The sequence below is a fragment of the Ciconia boyciana genome, chromosome 6, assembly GCF_034638445.1.
Source record: "Ciconia boyciana chromosome 6, ASM3463844v1, whole genome shotgun sequence".
In the NCBI taxonomy this organism is placed as follows: domain Eukaryota; kingdom Metazoa; phylum Chordata; class Aves; order Ciconiiformes; family Ciconiidae; genus Ciconia; species Ciconia boyciana.
The window spans coordinates 21,096,871-21,113,525 of NC_132939.1; the positions used below are offsets into that span (position 1 = coordinate 21,096,871).

General features: G+C 49.6%; 1 protein-coding gene across 2 annotated transcripts in view; it reads left to right on the forward strand.

Moving 5' to 3' along the window:
• Positions 1–3,069: 3,069 nt before the first annotated feature.
• Positions 3,070–16,655, forward strand: part of HRAS (HRas proto-oncogene, GTPase) — a 43,242-nt gene continuing 29,656 nt past the window's right edge. The window contains exon 1 of one of the 2 annotated variants that reach the window (XM_072865706.1): positions 3,070–3,470. The gene's annotated coding sequence lies outside the window, so the exon portion shown is untranslated. The remainder of the gene's footprint in view (positions 3,471–16,655) is intronic. The other variant, XM_072865704.1, reaches the window with a different exon arrangement.

Sequence of the window (16,655 nt, forward strand, 5' to 3'; positions counted from 1 at the left end):
AAGTCATGATGGGATAAGCATGTCCATGAGTTATGGCCTCCCACCTGCAAGCTACATACAGTTTGGTGAAGACGATCAGGAAAAACTGAAGGCGTGGGAAAGACGGAACAGCTTTTCAACCCCACTGCAGATTTTGTTTTGGCAGTATTACTGCGGCAGTAAGGATCTTCTGACATTCTCTCCATTTCCTTTTTATTGCTCCACATGCCAGTGGGCCCAGTGTTTGACTAGCCTTTCTCTCCTGTCAAGCAAGGCTTGTAATACTTAGTAGCACTGCAGGATTTCTAGAGAGCTGCGCATTTCTCTTTGCCTGCCTTTGAGGTTTGCCATAGAGCACGGGAGCTGCACTGATGCCTGGTGGGTAGCTGGAGGAGTTTGTTGCCAGTCCAGCTGGAGACATCACAGGATGAATTAGTAGAGTAGTTAGTTAGTAGACTGAACTACCTTCTTGTGGTGGCATTTGCATTGCTGTTGCTGTGACACTGCACATCCCATGTTTAAAAAAGAGGATGCTGTCTTCCAGAGGCCTCAGATGGCCAGACATTTTCCTAGAATTAAATTCAAGTTTAGAGAAAGAAAGGAAGAATCTGTCCAGGCAGAATGACTTTTTACAAACAGAACGGGCTATAACCTCAGCAAGTGTAAATCTGCCCGGCTTTGCCAAAAGGAATGGAGCTATGCTGCTTTGCAACAACTGAGGATCTTGTCCCAGTATTTTGCTTTTTTTACCCAAAAATAGAAAGGGGGAGAAGACATCTTTCAGCTATATCACTCCCTGTGTCCTTGCACGTTTGTGTTATCACCCCTATGTAATTGCATAGTTATGACTCACCAATAGGTGATTATGCCTCTGTCTTCCAGCAGTCTGCAAACAACAATTAGTCCTCAGGTATCTTATATCCTGATGTGATCTGGCACTGAAGAATGAACAAAAAAGAGGCAGTTTTGGTCCCATCTTCTGGTGTTTCTTGGTTCTTGTAGGTCACTGAGAAGCCCAAGAAGCATGAAACTGAGGTTCACCCTTAGCTGTGTCTATTACACTACCTATTTGGTTCTTGCTCCCTGATAAGTTCTTCTGGGCCACCTAGGTATTGAAAAATATGAGCCCATTTTCAGGGTGCTTCAAAACCCAAGATTTCTGCATGCTCCAGTACCCTGCCTGCTCACCAGAAACGGCTAAAACAAGATGAGACAGGTAGTGCAGAGAGGCGGTGCGCCATGTGTACGTGTGTCTGCCTGTGAAGAAACTCATTGCCTTCGTGTGTGCTGCTGCTCCTGCTGTTGGCTTGCTCAGGAGAGATGCTGTATTTCTGTGAGCTGCGGTCCTTGCTTCTGTGGAGAACTGAGAGGTCATTCAGAATCAGGAGTGCTTGTTAGAAGCAAGCAAAGAGTTTCAAGGTAGGTTAAAGCTTCAGCCTTTTTGTTTGGACCTTCTGTTTGCATGCTGGCTTCTAGAAAGTGCTCTGGCAGGTTTGATTGATTGTGCTGGTGCAACACGTCTATGAGACCTGAAAAAACCTGTACAACTCTCTCAACAGGTATCCTTAGAACTCGCTTAATCTACTCTTGCTACAAGCTCTGCAGGGCATGAGCTTTCTTTTTATTATGTGTCAAGAGTAGTATCTAGAACAATGGTTTCTAGATCCATTTTCAGATTACTAGATGCTTTTCTAATGGAAACAATAAATTGTGGCAGTGTGCTGGAAATGTATGTCAGAGGGAACAGTGCTTTTCCAGTACCAGGAATGCATACCTTATTCAGCGTCATATTCTGCATCAAAGCTTGATCACTTCTGCATGCTCCTGGATAACAAGGTGACTATGCAATCCACTATTCACTTTCCAAAGTAATAGGGGAATCACGGTGCCTAACAGCAGAAAATGTGCAGTATCATAGGCGTACTGTGACAGGATGGGAAGTGCTGTGTTGACAGACCTGAATTCATGCAGCGAAGCTTGAGTCCATCCAGGTTTACTAGCTCCGATTTAGTGGTGCTCCTTGTGGGACTCAAATAGGATCAGAGCCTCTTACCATGCTTGGACCTTTGCCTATAATTGGAGTAATTCTGTTCATGCGGTGTGTATCTCTGCTGCTAAGCCTAATTGGACCCCAGCTGTCTTACAGAGAGCCAATTCAGGTGTCTTTTCTTCTGTGGCCTAAATCGCTCCTAAATAATTTGAAGTCGTCTATTTTTCTAGGCATTTCCAGGGGCCAGATAAAAGCACCCTGTGAGCTGGGTTTAGTCTATGGGTTATCAGCTAGGGACTGTGACTGGTAATAAACACCACATTTCAGCAGTCTCTGGTCTTCCTTCCCCAAAACGCGCTGTTTGCCGGGCCTTCGTGGGGAGCCGAGAAAGGCAGCTCAGCCCAGGGCGGAACCTGCGGCGTGCGGCGCTGGACCTTGCCTGTAAGGCGAGGGCAGGGCGAGGGCTCTCCCTGACGCGGTACCTGGAGGGCCGTGCCCTTTCGACGGCAGCAGCGCTGTTCCCGCGGCCGGCCGGAGGCAGGCGAGCGGCGGCTCGCAGGCCCCGGAACAACCGGAGGGTTGAGGTGATCTCCTACCCCGCACACCGTGTCGGGACAGCTTCTGCTGCCAGCCCGCTGGCTACCGGGAAAGCCGCGGCGCCTCTCGGTCCCCCCGCGGGTAGAGCACCAGTGCAACTGCGGGGAAGGGCGGGATGAGGGGAGCGGGCGGGCCGGCGGCTGGTGCATGCAGCGCAGCGGCCGCCAGGCCTTCCCCTCACCCTGGGTGCGGGGAGCTCCTGAGGAGGGGCCGTCACAGGGCAGGAAGCAGAGACACGGCCCCGAGGGGGCACGACGAGATCACCGCGGCTCCCGGGAGATAGGGCGCACAGGCGGCGAGGGCCACACACCGGGACGAGGCGGCGGCCAGGCGCCCTCCCCCCCTCGCAGGCGCCCGCCGCCGCCGCCCCAGGGACCGCCCCACAGCCAGGCCGCGGCGGGCGGGCGGTGGCGCCTGATTGACAGGCGCCGCGGCCCACCCGGAGGGCGGTGGCGGCGGGGGCCACCTATCAGGGGCGGTGGGCGGCCGTTGAGTGGCGGCTGGGCGGGGCGCGGAGCCTAGGCGTGTGCCGCGGCCGCCGGCGGGGCGCGCTCCCGCTCCGCTCCGCTCCCCCCGCACGCACATTGTCCGGGCGGCGGCGGCGGCAGAGCGCCCCGGCGCCCGGTGCCAATGCGGGGCGGGCGCGGCACACCGGGGGCGCCTCCACCACCGCGGTGGAAACTTCGCCTCGCCGCTGGGCCGACGCGCGGCTGAAGCCCCCGGCGGGACCGGGCCGGGCGGGGAGGAGCGGAGCGGCGGGGGGGGTTCGCTCGCCTGGGGGGCGCCTCGTCTTGTTTGATTTTCCTCCGTGGAAGAAAAAAACAAATAATATTATTATCCCGCTTTAAACTTCCGCGCCCCGCTCGCCAGGACGCGCATCCCGCCTGGCGGGGTGGACGAGCCGGTGAGTGACCGCCGGGGACGGGGCTGGGGCTGAGGGGGGTGGGAGGTGCCGTCGGGGGAGGCAGCACCCACCGGTTTGGAGGGGGCAGGCCGGCGGCGCTGCCGCTACCTGTTAGCGGGGCGGCTGCACCCCCCTGGGAAATTTGTACCCCCACTGTGCGGGGGGTGCCACCCGCTGTGCCCTGGGGGAGGCGGCGGGGAGGGAGGGACCCCCAGCCCGGTGGGCGGCGACGGGGCCCGGGGGTGTTTGGAGGCGGTGGCGCGGACCCACCTGCTCGCTTGGCCGCGCCATGGCTCTGCTGCCTGGGCGCTGCCTGCCGGCCCCAGCCCCGGACAGGCCCCCGAGCTGGGAGCAGGGGGGGGGAAGTGGGGTGCCACCGAGCCACAGCCTCTGCACCCTGTTTGCCCTCTATCCCCTTTGCACCCCTTTTGCCCTCCATGCTCTGCCCTCCTCCTCCTGCGCTCCCTTTGCACTCCTCCTGCCCTTCTCCCCCCACAAGCTGCAGCCCCCTTTCCTTGCCCCCCTTGCCCTCCTGCTCCCCCCCACGTCCCCAAGCTGCAGCCCTCTTTATCCCCTCTCCCTCCTCTTCCTTGCACCCCCAGTTTGCAGCCCCCTGCACCCTTGTGTACTCGCACCGCCCCCGTGATGCTCCCAAGGAGGAGCACCGGGCCCCCACCCTTTGCCAAAGCAGGTGCCCGCCGGGCTCCGGCTGCCCCCCATCGGAGCGGCACACCCTCGGAGAGACCAGCTTCATGGCTGGGTCAGGCGTCGGCAGGTCAGGGGCGAGGTGCGGAGGGGGCGCACAGGTGGCAGAGGTGCAGGTACGTGCATCTGCGAGCAAGCGAGCGAGATCCCCTGTTCCTGCGCGTGCGGCTCTGCGGAGCTGGCGGCACCTCCCTTCCTCCCAGGAACACTCGCCGTCAGGGCTCTGCAGCGTGCGGAGGCTGCTCACACCCTGCCTGCCATGCAAGGGTGTTGCGGGGCCTGGGGGTGCAACCCCTTCACCCCAAGCGGGAGCAGGTGCATCTGGTGGCTCACTTGGCCCATATGGGTCCTGGCTGGGGATGCGTTTTAATTGCCTCGAGCAGTGGAGTGTGCCTGGAGACAAAAGAGTTGATGAGAAATCGGAGAGGACTGGCAAACTCTGGCGGTGCTGAAGAAATGCTTAGGACAGCTGGAAGCAGGAGGATGGTGCAGCAGGAATGGCTTGACCCAAGTCAATCCTTGACCCAAGTCAAGCCATTGACTATTTCAGTGACCTAAGTCATGTCTCTTTAGCCTGCACCATGCAAAGTTGCTCCTGGGTGGGTCTTTGAGATGCAGAAGGGGTACAAACTCCTGGTGAGGCTTTGTTGCGACGTACCCCAGTCTGGTTGGCACGGGTAGGTTGTGCGGGTTGGAGCAGCAACTGGTTTTGAATGGGGAAAAGCATATGAGGCTTTGTGCGGGAGAGTTGCTAGAGGGTTGTATGGTAGATGTTGGTCAGAATTGCTAATGTGTTTACCCTTGCAGAGCTCCAGAGTATTTTGATTTTGCAGCTGGTGATTTGCGTGATTTTCCCAAGTGTTTGTAACACAGCCATGGCTTTGAATCCATATGTGTGTCCCCTCTGTGTGTCTGGTCCTTTCCTTCTCCTCGTCAAATGTTCTCCCTGTGTGATTAATAATGTGCCAACTGCTTCATTTCAGCACCAGGGAGGCCGATGCTGATTGAATTCCCTGTTCAGTCTCCTTGGTGGGTCTGGAGGCTGATGGGTATTATCACTGCAGAAAAGTCTGCTTTGGGGTAGGAGCTGTCAGCATGTCTTTTTTTTTTTTTCTCAGTGAACCTCTTATTTCTTTTAATTAAAAAGAGATGAAGTATGCATGGTAATACCCTCCATGTTTACATAAAAAGATCTTGTAATTAGCAATGATAATCTCAGTTTGGGATATCGCCGTAATATTTAAATGGAACTTATGACCTGAGGGACACTTTTCTGGTCCCAGGGAGTTACCCTTGGTGTGGTTCTCTCCTGTGGTGAGTTTGGTTCTTGGCTGCTGTCAGTGGTGAAGGTAGAGCAGCTGTAAGAGTAACCTCTGGTTTTTCTGACATTGGCCTAGAAAGCGATGGCCACAATTTCCTCATTGAGTCCAATGCTGCTTCATGGGGCTCCCTGGCAGACTTGCCACCATGTGCGCGGAGGTGGTCTGCCTTAGTGGCTTTCACCCTGTGGTCTAAGGACTCTCAAGGGGATTCCCTTGCTAATGTGTTGGGCCGGAGAGGGGAAAAAATAGGCTGAAAACTTGCCAATTGACATTTTTTTTCCTAGTTGTTCTAGGGAGGTTTGTAAAAGGCTGCTGGTACTTGGGAAGCTTTTCCCTGTGAGAGTAGAGGTCCTGAGGTATCCTTGTCCACATGGCCATCTTTCACCTAACTTCCCTTCCCTTTAAGAGGAGCAAAGCTCAGCTCACAAACATAAATGTTTGCTTCCAGGCTGGAGCTGGCACCCACCACTGCCCCTCCTGCTGCTGGTGCACCCTGAATTTACCGTCCTGCTAGGCTGCCCTTGGAGTTCCTCAGGCTTTCTTGGGGTAAAAAAGCTTTATGGAGTAAAAAAGTTGAATATGGGGGAAAGATTCAACAAAATAAAACCCAAGACAAAAAGTACTGCCTGTAGAGAGGGGTTCCTTGTGGGAGGGTGATGAAGAGGTAGAAACGTCTCTTCTCCAGTCTTTCAAGATATGTTATGCTGCTGTACTTTTTGTCAGTCTAGGAAACGCAAAATGATTGTGGTCCGAGCACTCTTTATCTAATTGTAATTTATTATCAGCTTTCTATTTTAACATTTTTGTTAACTTACAACCAGAGCTTATTAAGCAGCAGATAAAAATGTTCAACATATTTGAATTTTACCTGTATTAATCTAATAATATATTTATGAAATGATATATGATCAGCTCTATAGCTGGTTGAAGCCCACAAAAGAGTATTAATCAAACAAATTATTTGATAAATATGGATGAGATTAAACAAATTATCTATTTGCCAACTGCCATTCAACTGCTCTGCCATGGCTCATTCCTCTTTCTCTTACCTTTCTCTTCCAGTTTTCATTCCACTTTTTCATGGTTTATCTTTTCCTGAACTGTCCTCAGTATCTGTTTCATTTAATTTTTCCCTTCCCTGTATTATTCTTTAACTCTTGTGTCATGGTTTTCCTTTCATTCCTTCTTCTGCCTCTTTCTTCAACCTTTCTTTCTATGCTTTTTGAGTCTAAATTAGCCAATTTTCCTTTTTCTCCACCTTCCTGGTAGAGATTTTTATTGAACACTTCATAGCCACCTCAACTAAACATGGTATGTGTTTAAACCCATAAAAATGTAAAACTAAACCCAAACTGCGTGTGAGTATGAAGATGTTTGCTCGGTGGTAATGCTTCTCTGCCTCTCCCTGGGTTTTCTGGATGTTGCAGGAAGGGTGTTCTGCAATTCTGGAGGTTTTTCCCAGCTCTCGTTTTTGCTTGTGCTCTTCTTATGCCTTTTTTAAAAGTGAATTTGACTTTGTATCCTAAGAAAACAACCAGGATCAAATGGCAGACCTTGCATTGTTCATTGGTTGTGTATCTGTATGTAGCCTGCTTCCATCTGCTGCCTGACCAAGCTCAGCCTCCCCACCGGGCAGTCCTGCTTTCCTCCTGGCATCATCTTTCTTCCCCTCTGGGGCAGTGTCCAGGAGGTATCTTTCAGTAAGGCAAAAGGAATGAGTGCTCTGAAGGTTTTCTGGTTTACCTGTTACTTTTGGAGTCTGTATGAGTGTCAGGTTGATGAGGGTTAAGTAGCAAGAGGCAAACAGGTTATCGTGCATGACTGAGCAGTCACAATAATCTTTGAATACTAGATTTAAGTTTAATAAAGTCTTTTAAAAATGAAAGTGCTGTTATGGAGAAGAGTTGGTTGGTGTGTTGTTTTTTTCCCTGGATGAAATCTATGGGGGGGATATTCTCAAAAACAATGATAGGAATAGAAGACTCTGTATTTCAGGGGAGGAAATTTGCTATGCCTTGGCAACAAAGCTCAGGCAGTCCAGAGAAGTGTGATGGGAGTGCTCAGAGTGCATGATTTGCCTCCGCTAATGGTTGCAGTGATGTTGCTGCAGTGAATGAGCTAAGCCGTGTATGTCATAGCTGTCTGCTTTAAGTACTGGGAGTTATGTGATGATGCCCTCTTGTACCTGTAAGGAAAGGTCTTTGCTATACTGAAGTTAACAGTTACTGCTCCTCTATGTCTTGTGAAATGTTTTGAATAACACTTGGGTGCACTGACACAGCAAGCAATCAAGGTGGCACGTCGTTGCGAAGCAAAATTGATTGGGGAGGATGAGGCCAAGAGAAATATTCTTTTGCCGTTAATTATTTACTGCAGCGAGAGAGGGAAACTGATGATGTTTGGTTTGTAATTACAGATATCCAGAGGAAAATGCTTCAAGATGATCCGTTTTATTCTGTGTGTTGCCACCTATTTCTTGGTCTCTCTCTAACATGAGACCAGCACTGTTTAATGACTGGTTCAGTAAAAGCAAAACTTCATTATCAATTTCTCACTGCTGGAATATGGCTTTACAGATTGCTGTGTGGATGCAAAATGGCCTGAATGCCTACAGAGGGAGTAGTCTTTCTGTGCTTGCTGTCTTAATGCATGACCTGCCCATGGTGCCCATCTGACAGCAACGTGGGCTCTTGGAACAGCTCATCTCTGTGCTGAAAGGTGACTTTGTGGTTAAAGCGCAGGACCATGAACCCGGGAGTCCTGACCCCATCTCTGGTCTTGGCTGAGCTGGTTGGCTTATCTCACCGGGCTCTCTTCTTCAGGAGTGATACCGACCCAGCAGATATCTAGCCTATCTGCTAGAAGGGTAGGATGTCCTGGATGAGGGGCACTCTGATAACGCAGAGGCAGTGGCAGCCCAGGTACTTGCATAATACAGTGCTGTGGGCCAAACTATAAGAGGATTTTTCCTTTTACATAGCTAAACCCATTACAGATCAGACTGCTCATGTGTAAGTTAAACTCAAGAGCTGGTGGAGCTGAGTTTAGATGTGCGTGTGTAGGAGCAATAACTTGATGAATACAAAAAAGAGTCATTGCTGCACTGTCTCTGGGAAGATGCCTGTACGTCTTCTGCTTGTTTAGTGTGCTTGAGAGAACAGCAGACGTGAGGGAGAAGCTGTGGCCTATGAAATGAAGAGGATGTCTTCTTACTGGGAAAAGGAGAGGAGCGAGATCTAAAAAGCCAGAGAGTAGGAGCAAAATGAGGGATGCAGGTGTATATAGTGGGGTCTGCTCCAGGCTGCCCTGTTCTCACTGGGTAAGGCTCCGCAGGAAGAGAAGTGAGGAGGAGATTGGTGGAAAAAGGCATTATGGAGGCTGCTGTTGTGTAAGGTGGAGCATCGGCTATCCTGCCAGTCCAGGCTGAATCAGAGCATGGCTGGCTGGCAGCAGGAGTGCACAGGATCATCTCCCCTGAGAAAAGCAGACTGGTGAAAAATCTCCAGAGGAGAGTCTGGCTAGCAAGTGCTTGTGCCCCAGGCAAGTTGGGATCTTGTTTAGAGCCTTGCTGAGAAGTGAGCTCTGTTAATCAGTGGTTTGTTGGGGTAACAGGCTGCCGTTGTGTAGGCTTGCTCCAGTATCGGTGTTGAGTCTGCTCTTGACGCTCCACACTGTCTTCAGCAGTTCTGTGGCTTGCATCCAGCTCTGTTCAGTCTGCTCCAAACCATGTGTATAGAATAAGCTTGAATGTATGAAATTGGAGTCTCCAAATGATGCATTTCATCCCTTGTCCTACCCTAGCTAGCCACTGCAGCAGCCAGAGCAGTTCTGGTGTGGCACTAGCTCCTGTATTTCTGTAGTGACCATAGCATCTGTGCTCCTTCCCTGCAGCTGGCTTTGCTGGAGCAAGAATGAGATGTCAGGGAGCTTAGTGTTAAGTGAGAGAGTGGAATTCATCCTCCAGAAAAAGGAGAAGGCTGGGCTTGAGAAACCAGGCTTTGGTTGATATGATCAATAAATAAAACAGTAGTTGAGTATGATAAGTAAATAAAACATCGTTATTTCTTGGAGGTAAATACAGGACAGACCCTGGCTTGTATGTGTGCTAATCCTGTAACTAACTTTTCCATTGTTTCCCCTTGGATCTGGGTCTGTTGATGCAGTGGCTCATTTTGGGTCCCGCTGTGTTAGGCTCCTGCTATGAACAGCATGACTCTCTCCTTTGTAGAACGCAGACCCAGCAAACGCTGGTGAGAGCAGGAGATGCCTCCTGCCTGTGTGTGTGCATGCACGCGCACCCTTTGCCTCCCCCGCTTGTGTGTGGAGGCTGAATATATAACCTTATAATATAACCTTGGACGTGCAGGGTTTCTCCCAGTCTTGTTTCCCCTGGTCTTTTCCTGATTTGTATGATGTCATATGAGGCCAGCCAGCTTTTTCTGGAGGGCTTGTCCCACTTGCCGTGCAGGCAGCCTTGGGCAAGTGGTCTGCTCCCTCACCTGCTTCAACAGGCATGTGCTGGCTTCTTGCTCCGCTGATGTGGGAGGGAGTATGAGGATAAGTGCTGAGGGGCTAGGCAGGGGGAGGACATTGCTGTGCTGGTTGGTGGTGTGACCTCCCACCTGGCAGTCAGGATAGCTGCTGATGGGTGAGGAAATACGCGCAAATCCCTGCTCCGCTTTCTGCCTCATCATTCTGCTGGGCGACATCATGGCTGTGCCTTGTACTCCAGTCTGTGAGGGTCACATCTGCTTTCTCGCCTCCTAGGGGTACAGATGTACATCCTCCATCCTGCTGTACTCAGTTGCAGCTGACAACTCTGTGGCTATTCTGGCAGCCCCCGTGAATTTCCAAACATCAAGGTATTCATTCTCAAAACACACATGTGCTGGAAAGAAATGACCACTGTGAAGGTGGGAAACAGAGGTGTGAGAGAGTCAGACCTAGATCTGGAAAAGTGCTTCTGCTCCTGTTTTTTCACAGAAGCAAGGAGGCTGCATGCTGGTGTGGCTCAGTCACAGGGGCATATGCAGGGTCTCAGCAGGCCTGTGGCAGAGCAGGGAGGTGGATGGATGAGGGTGGAAATCTCTTGACTGATCCCTGTGCAAGATGCATCTGGTACAGTTGGTACAATTGTACTGCGGTTCCTTGTGCAGAAGGGACGAAAGCCTCAGTATTCATCCCAGAAAGCCACTGCAGAGGCAATATCAGGACATATTTCTGAGATTGGCTGGCAAAGTCAACATACACATGTTGTCCACTGCTAGATCAGTTCTGTGTTCTCATCCCTGCAATACACCCAGTATCGAAGGATCAGTGGCTAAAGACGTCAGACACCTAGAGATGTTTTCAAGTGTGAAAAGCATTGTCTTCTGAAAATACTGTCCCTTTATGTATCTCAGTTGGTCATTCAGAAACCGAAGTCATTCCACAAATTCTGATAATGTTGACCAAGACTCAAGGAAAACAAGAAGATAGAGCTGTAGACTGTGCAGGGAGGTAGGGCTGTGTAGAGTGCAGCCTGGATTTGATGTGCAGATGATGATCTGCATGGGGCTGTTGAGCCATCGCACTGATAGAGATAATCAGTTGATGTGGGACTGGGAGGTCCACCAGCTGTCTGCCTTGTAAATGTTGCTGTTTCCTTGCTGGCCATGCTGACTTGTGATAGGTGGCTGAGGATGGAGAGTGCTTTGGAGCACACAAGTTTTTTACATCACTCAGTGGTTATTTAGAGCTGCAGCAAAGTGCTTTTTGTGGGCATACCACTGCAGCTTAACTTTGGCCTCCAAGAGATTTGTTTGCTACCACCACAAACCACAGGATCTTAGGGCTGATCCTAGGTGGAGTGTCATCATAAGCCCACCTCAGTCCTCCTGTCATGGGGCAGACCATGTCAGCAGCCCTTCGGTGTGGGTCTAACAAGGCAATGCCTCAGTGATGTGAGAGCAGTTCTCTTCCTATTTTGTAGCAGGCACAAGGAGTATACAAATAGGAGGAAAATAGCCTTTCTTGTCCAATGGCAGCAACTACTGTCATGGTTTTCTTCCTGAGATCATTTCCTATCTGCCATCCCAGGCAAGAATTTGGGCAGTTGTCCTGCAAGGAGGAAAGCTAGGACTTTCAGACCCTGAATAACATTTGCTTAATAATTAGTCATCTGGTCCCCACAACTACTGCACCTGATTATCAAGGGCCAGATGAAATGTCCTCTGCTCCACATTCCTTCCACAATGAACACATTAATCTGTACAGGTAAGAGAGAATACTTCCTCCACATCAGTTTACACCTTTGCTGTTCCTCCTCTTCTGTGGGGTATGTCCCAAGCAGCCATCCTCTTCCAACCTGTGAAGTGTCCAGGCCTGGCTGCTCCTCATATCTGCTAGAAAGTGAAAAACTGCACTCCAAGTGCCAAGTGCTGGCTGTGGAAAATGAGTTAATCCATGAGTTTCTCTTTCTTCTTCCTCCTTCCTAGCATTTTGCTGGTAGATATGATCACTCTTACTGCTTGTGGGTAACATGTCCCTACCCCAAGTCTCTGCCAGGGCAGGGAAAGGAGAGGTGTTATTACGACCTCTTGTTTTACAGCTGGGGAACTGAGGAATGGAAATCCATGTTAATGGGAGGAGCCTGGAGAAGAGTTGAGAACAGAAATTGCTGTCCTAGTCTGGTGCTTTGACTGCAAGATCAGCTTCCCCCTTCCTTTGGTAACTGATGAGCATCAAAAGATTCAGCACCCAACTGTTGGTGTGTTGCTAATCTGATTTTCTGATGAGCGAAATGCTTTCTCATCACAATGAACCCTGAAAAGGTGGGATTTTGTTTCCTTTTATCATTTCAAGCAAGGTTGTCTTGTCTGTTGTTTTAATATTTTAGGTATCCGGTCTTAAAAGTGATGTGAGCAGAGGGCTGGAATAGCAGTCCTTTCCATGTAAGTCTTCCAGGCTGTAAGTGGGGCTTGTGTCTGCAGAAATGGGTAGATATCCTATGGTAAAACTGAGTGTCTTGGCTTGTTATGGGTTGGAAAAACAGTAAGAAAATTTGGGCAATTGAAAAGAGATGTTGTAGCCCTCTGGATGAGGATTGATTTGAAAACCAGAGGGCTTTAGGATCTTGATTTGTGGTGGTGGCAGATGATTGCAAAAACGAGCCATCTCCCTTTTGGTCACTCGCGCCGAGGCACTTTTTGTGGAAAGATCTAAAAAACAAGATGCAGTTAATTGACCAAGTCTTTGAGGATAAATAAACTTCCCAGGGAAAAAAAGGTAGATTTCTTTGAGAAGTGAAAAAACCCTTTACTTTTTCTCAAAACGGTTTCCAAGGCACCTAATCTAATCTTTCCAAAACAATTCTCTGGCAGCCAGGGCTCACATATTTTAAAAAAACAGTGTAGAAAGGAATGTATTGTGACAGTTTAATTTGTTGCTGAAATACGGTCACCTCTGGGGTAATTCAGAGCAACCGTGGAGTGGATGATAAACCCGCTCAGGATGGAAGGTGAGTAAAGGGAGGCTGCTCAGATGAAACCGGCAATGGAAGATGTCCATGCAGAAGTATAATTCCTGGAATTTAGGTTGATCATCTTCCTCCTTTGACCGTAATGGAGCTGTAGCCTGTTCACATCTTCTGAACAGGGCAGTTGTTGCTGAGTCCTTGGACATGTCCTTGCTGCGGCAGCAAGGGAGGTTTTGGTGGTGATTCTCCCAAGCAGATGGTAGGGAAGACCCTCTGGTACTGGCCAGCTTTAGAGATGAAATGGATGCAGAAGAAAAGGTGGAAGATTACAGCACGTAAGGTACAAGTCTCTATACCTTCTAGTCCCTGGTTGGGGACTTCTAAAGGCCCAGGGCAGCTAGCTGGATATTGTAGTCACCAATCCATGGGTGCAAATTTAGCTGTGTAGAGCTGGCCTGCAATCTCTACTATTTTTAAAGAGAAAACAAGGCAATTGCAGGACACACTTGAGAAGGCAAGGGAAAGCCTGCCCCAGTTTTAGAGGAAGACGTACAATTTGAAAAGAAAGAGGTATGGAGTTGTGTTTGTAGCCCGGGTCCTCAAGAAGAGCGTTGTCTGAAGTGTGCTCATTGTGAAGAGGTGGGAAGCTGAGTGCCTAGCAGAGGGCTGGGCTTTTTTTAAGTACATGGTTTTTGGCAAGCCCTGCAATTGCATTGTGACAGGGTTACGAGGTCTTGTTCAAATTCTGCTGAAGTTGGTTGAACTATGTTGACTGCAGTGACCATGGGCTGGCAGGCAGTACAGCATCTTTCAGGTCAGTTCAGGTTTTCATGTCCTTTTTTTCAAAGTCTGCATCTAGAATGAGTTTATTCAATTTACAGCTTAGAGCAACTTCAGAATAAATCCCAGGGGAGGAGAAAAAGCAAAGAAGAAAACCCAACCAAACCCACCACCAACAAACAGATCAAAATAATCAAACAGCTCATGCTATGGAACTGGGACATGACTGGCAGCCAATGTGTGGAGGTGGACCAGTCACAGTTTCTCAGCATGTCTTGCTCTGCAGGGGCAATGGGAGCAAGTACCTGTTGGGATTAGGACACAAAGAGATAACGTTTAAAATCTGAGGCAGGAGCCTGCAAACTTGGTGACAATTGTACGCTGGGGTGGATGAGAAAGCTCTGCCACGAGTAAATCACCCTTTCAGGGAGCTAATTTGAACTTCTTGTTTTCTTCTGAACCTTTCAGTTCAGTCCCACTGTGTGTAAATGTCATGCAGTCTCTTCCATGATTTCTTTTTTCTCCCCATTTGATTTGAGTGCCTTTTGTAACAACTTATTCCTCATTCATCCTGTTGTCAGGGAAGTTATTCTGCCTGCAATCCCTGTCTGAGCTTAATTTTCTTATTTTCTGTAGCACGAGGGCTGATGGCTTCACAAATCTTAGAATAACTCCTCAATCTCTCCCTGGCCAGCCTAGCAGCATGACAGCTCCATTTAACATGTGCCGTCTACTTTGGCTTCCTGCCCCTAGACTCATTATTTCGCATTTGTCTGCATTAAGCTCCAGTGTTGCCTGCCCCAAATGATCGTATATCAGAAGTCATGAAAAAGAGAAGACTCCTCAAGGTTGGTCTGTAAATCCCAAGTCTCTCCGCTAGAGGAAATGTGCAGTCTGGGTGCTCTATCCTTTCCCCTCCCATGTCATTGCCCCAGCCCTGCTGTGTGCATGCGTGCGTCCCTCCCTGCCTGTCCTGGCCCATCTCTTGATGGGCATGAGGTGGGCCTTGCAGGCTCTCTGGGCAATGCTGTTCTCATGGCACAAAGTGTTTGGTGCCTGGGATGTTTCCCTTTTTTCTCCTGCTGACAGAGGCAGGTCAAGACCTGCAGCTCTGCCTTCTCTTCAGCCAGCCCCCAAAATGACTTGGATCCACTTGAAATATTGTTACAGGGAAAATACTGTGAAGTTTTCTCAGTGGTAGATACTTCAGAGCATGGGTTTCTCATCTACCAGTTGAAGCGTAGTGTTACCTTCAGGCCTTGGGGACTGCAAGTGCTTTCATGTTAGGTGCAGTGTGAGATAGTCCCTCTCTGAAAAGCTTACAAGCGAAGTGCAAGATGGGGAACGCCAGGGTGCAATTCACCTGTCCACATGTTGACATCTAACATCCCAGCCACTTACTCTCAGCCTCCCTATATAGGCAGCAGAGGAAATGAGCACTTTCAACTCATCCTAATGCAGATAGATAGCTGAAACAGGTCAGATTGTGCCTGTCTCTTTTCATTGATGATAAAGAGGCTCCGGATGATGAGCTCTCATAGAGATGTCTGTGTTGTAGGTGAGATGAATCCCACCTTGACTAGCTACATTGAGCAGGTTGGGGTAGCACAAAAGGAGAGCAAGACAGTGTTAAATGTAGTCTGTCCATGTCTTAGCTACATGCTGTCTCATTTGGTTAACCTATGCCTCTTCCTTTGCTCAAGAAGCTATCCTTCGTTTTGGTTCCTTGCTGGCCAAGAGCTGGAGGGACGTCATCCAGACAGTGACTGGAAGACAGAGTTAAACACCTCTCAGAGGTGCTCCTAGCAATGGTGCTAGGACAGAACTCCAAGCCTGTCCCAGCTCTGGACCAAGAGGCATTTTAACCAAGTGAAGGCAGAAAGCATAGGTAGGAATGGGGCAGTTGTGTCCCTGTTTCATCCTTTCATCCTGAGGCCAAGCAGCTGTTAGCATAGGTCAGGGATTACTCAGATACTTCTCAGGACCTCCTGACTTTGTGTGTGTGCCCGAACAGCAGTCCTGTTGTATTGCAGGGGGAAAGACATGAGACCTCTGAATTTGGAGCTGAGACAAGGGCATGGGGACTTCAGATTGTGGATTAACAGATGATAGCAGCAGGAGCCCTGTGGTGCCTCTACAAGGGCTGCACATCTGGGTGTTCCAAGCTTGGTGGGTAAAACCCTTTCTGTTAGGGGAAAAAGATTTCTCCTAACACTGAAGCGCTATTAAATGCTGCAACGGGGCTTTGGGGGTGATGGAGCCAGTTTCTGTAATTTTGTATCCCATTTAAGCTGAACCTTCACAGTTGCTCTGAAGACCCTGGTGTGGTCCCCAGGGAGCAGGTTGGAGGAGATGCAGAGCTGTCTCCAGAAAGCTGAGCTGTCTCCAGAGCTGTTTCCAGAAAGAACTGGAAAAACAAAGCTGAGCCAACTGGAAGGAATAAAGCCTGATAGCCTGGGGAGAATTTTCTTGACTGGCTGAGTTTCCCCTTTGATTTGGAGCACTTGTTCCATCATGTCTTTTGCTGGGGAAGAATTAGCCCGGTGGCAGAAATGTGATGCACCAGGCATTTTGGGAGTGAAAAACCTGTCCGCAGCAAGAGCCTGCAGAGCTTGAACTCAGCCTTCAAGTCCCCGTGCTGGCAGCTGGTTGTGAGCCTGCTCAGCAGGGGAGGGTGCTGTGCCAGGCTCTTTACCCTCCATCTCATGCCTGTGTAGTCAGCATTAAATCCTAGGAACCTGAAGAAAACCAGTTTTATACCCCACTTTTTGTTTGTTACTGAAACTCATGCTATAATTCCCATCAGTTCAGACACCCATAAAATGGTGGTAAGCTCTGGAGAGTCTCTGGAAGTCTAGTGCGTGCACTACAGTTGCTTCAAATTTTGCAGTAGCAAGGACTTCATTAGGGGAAAAATTTCTG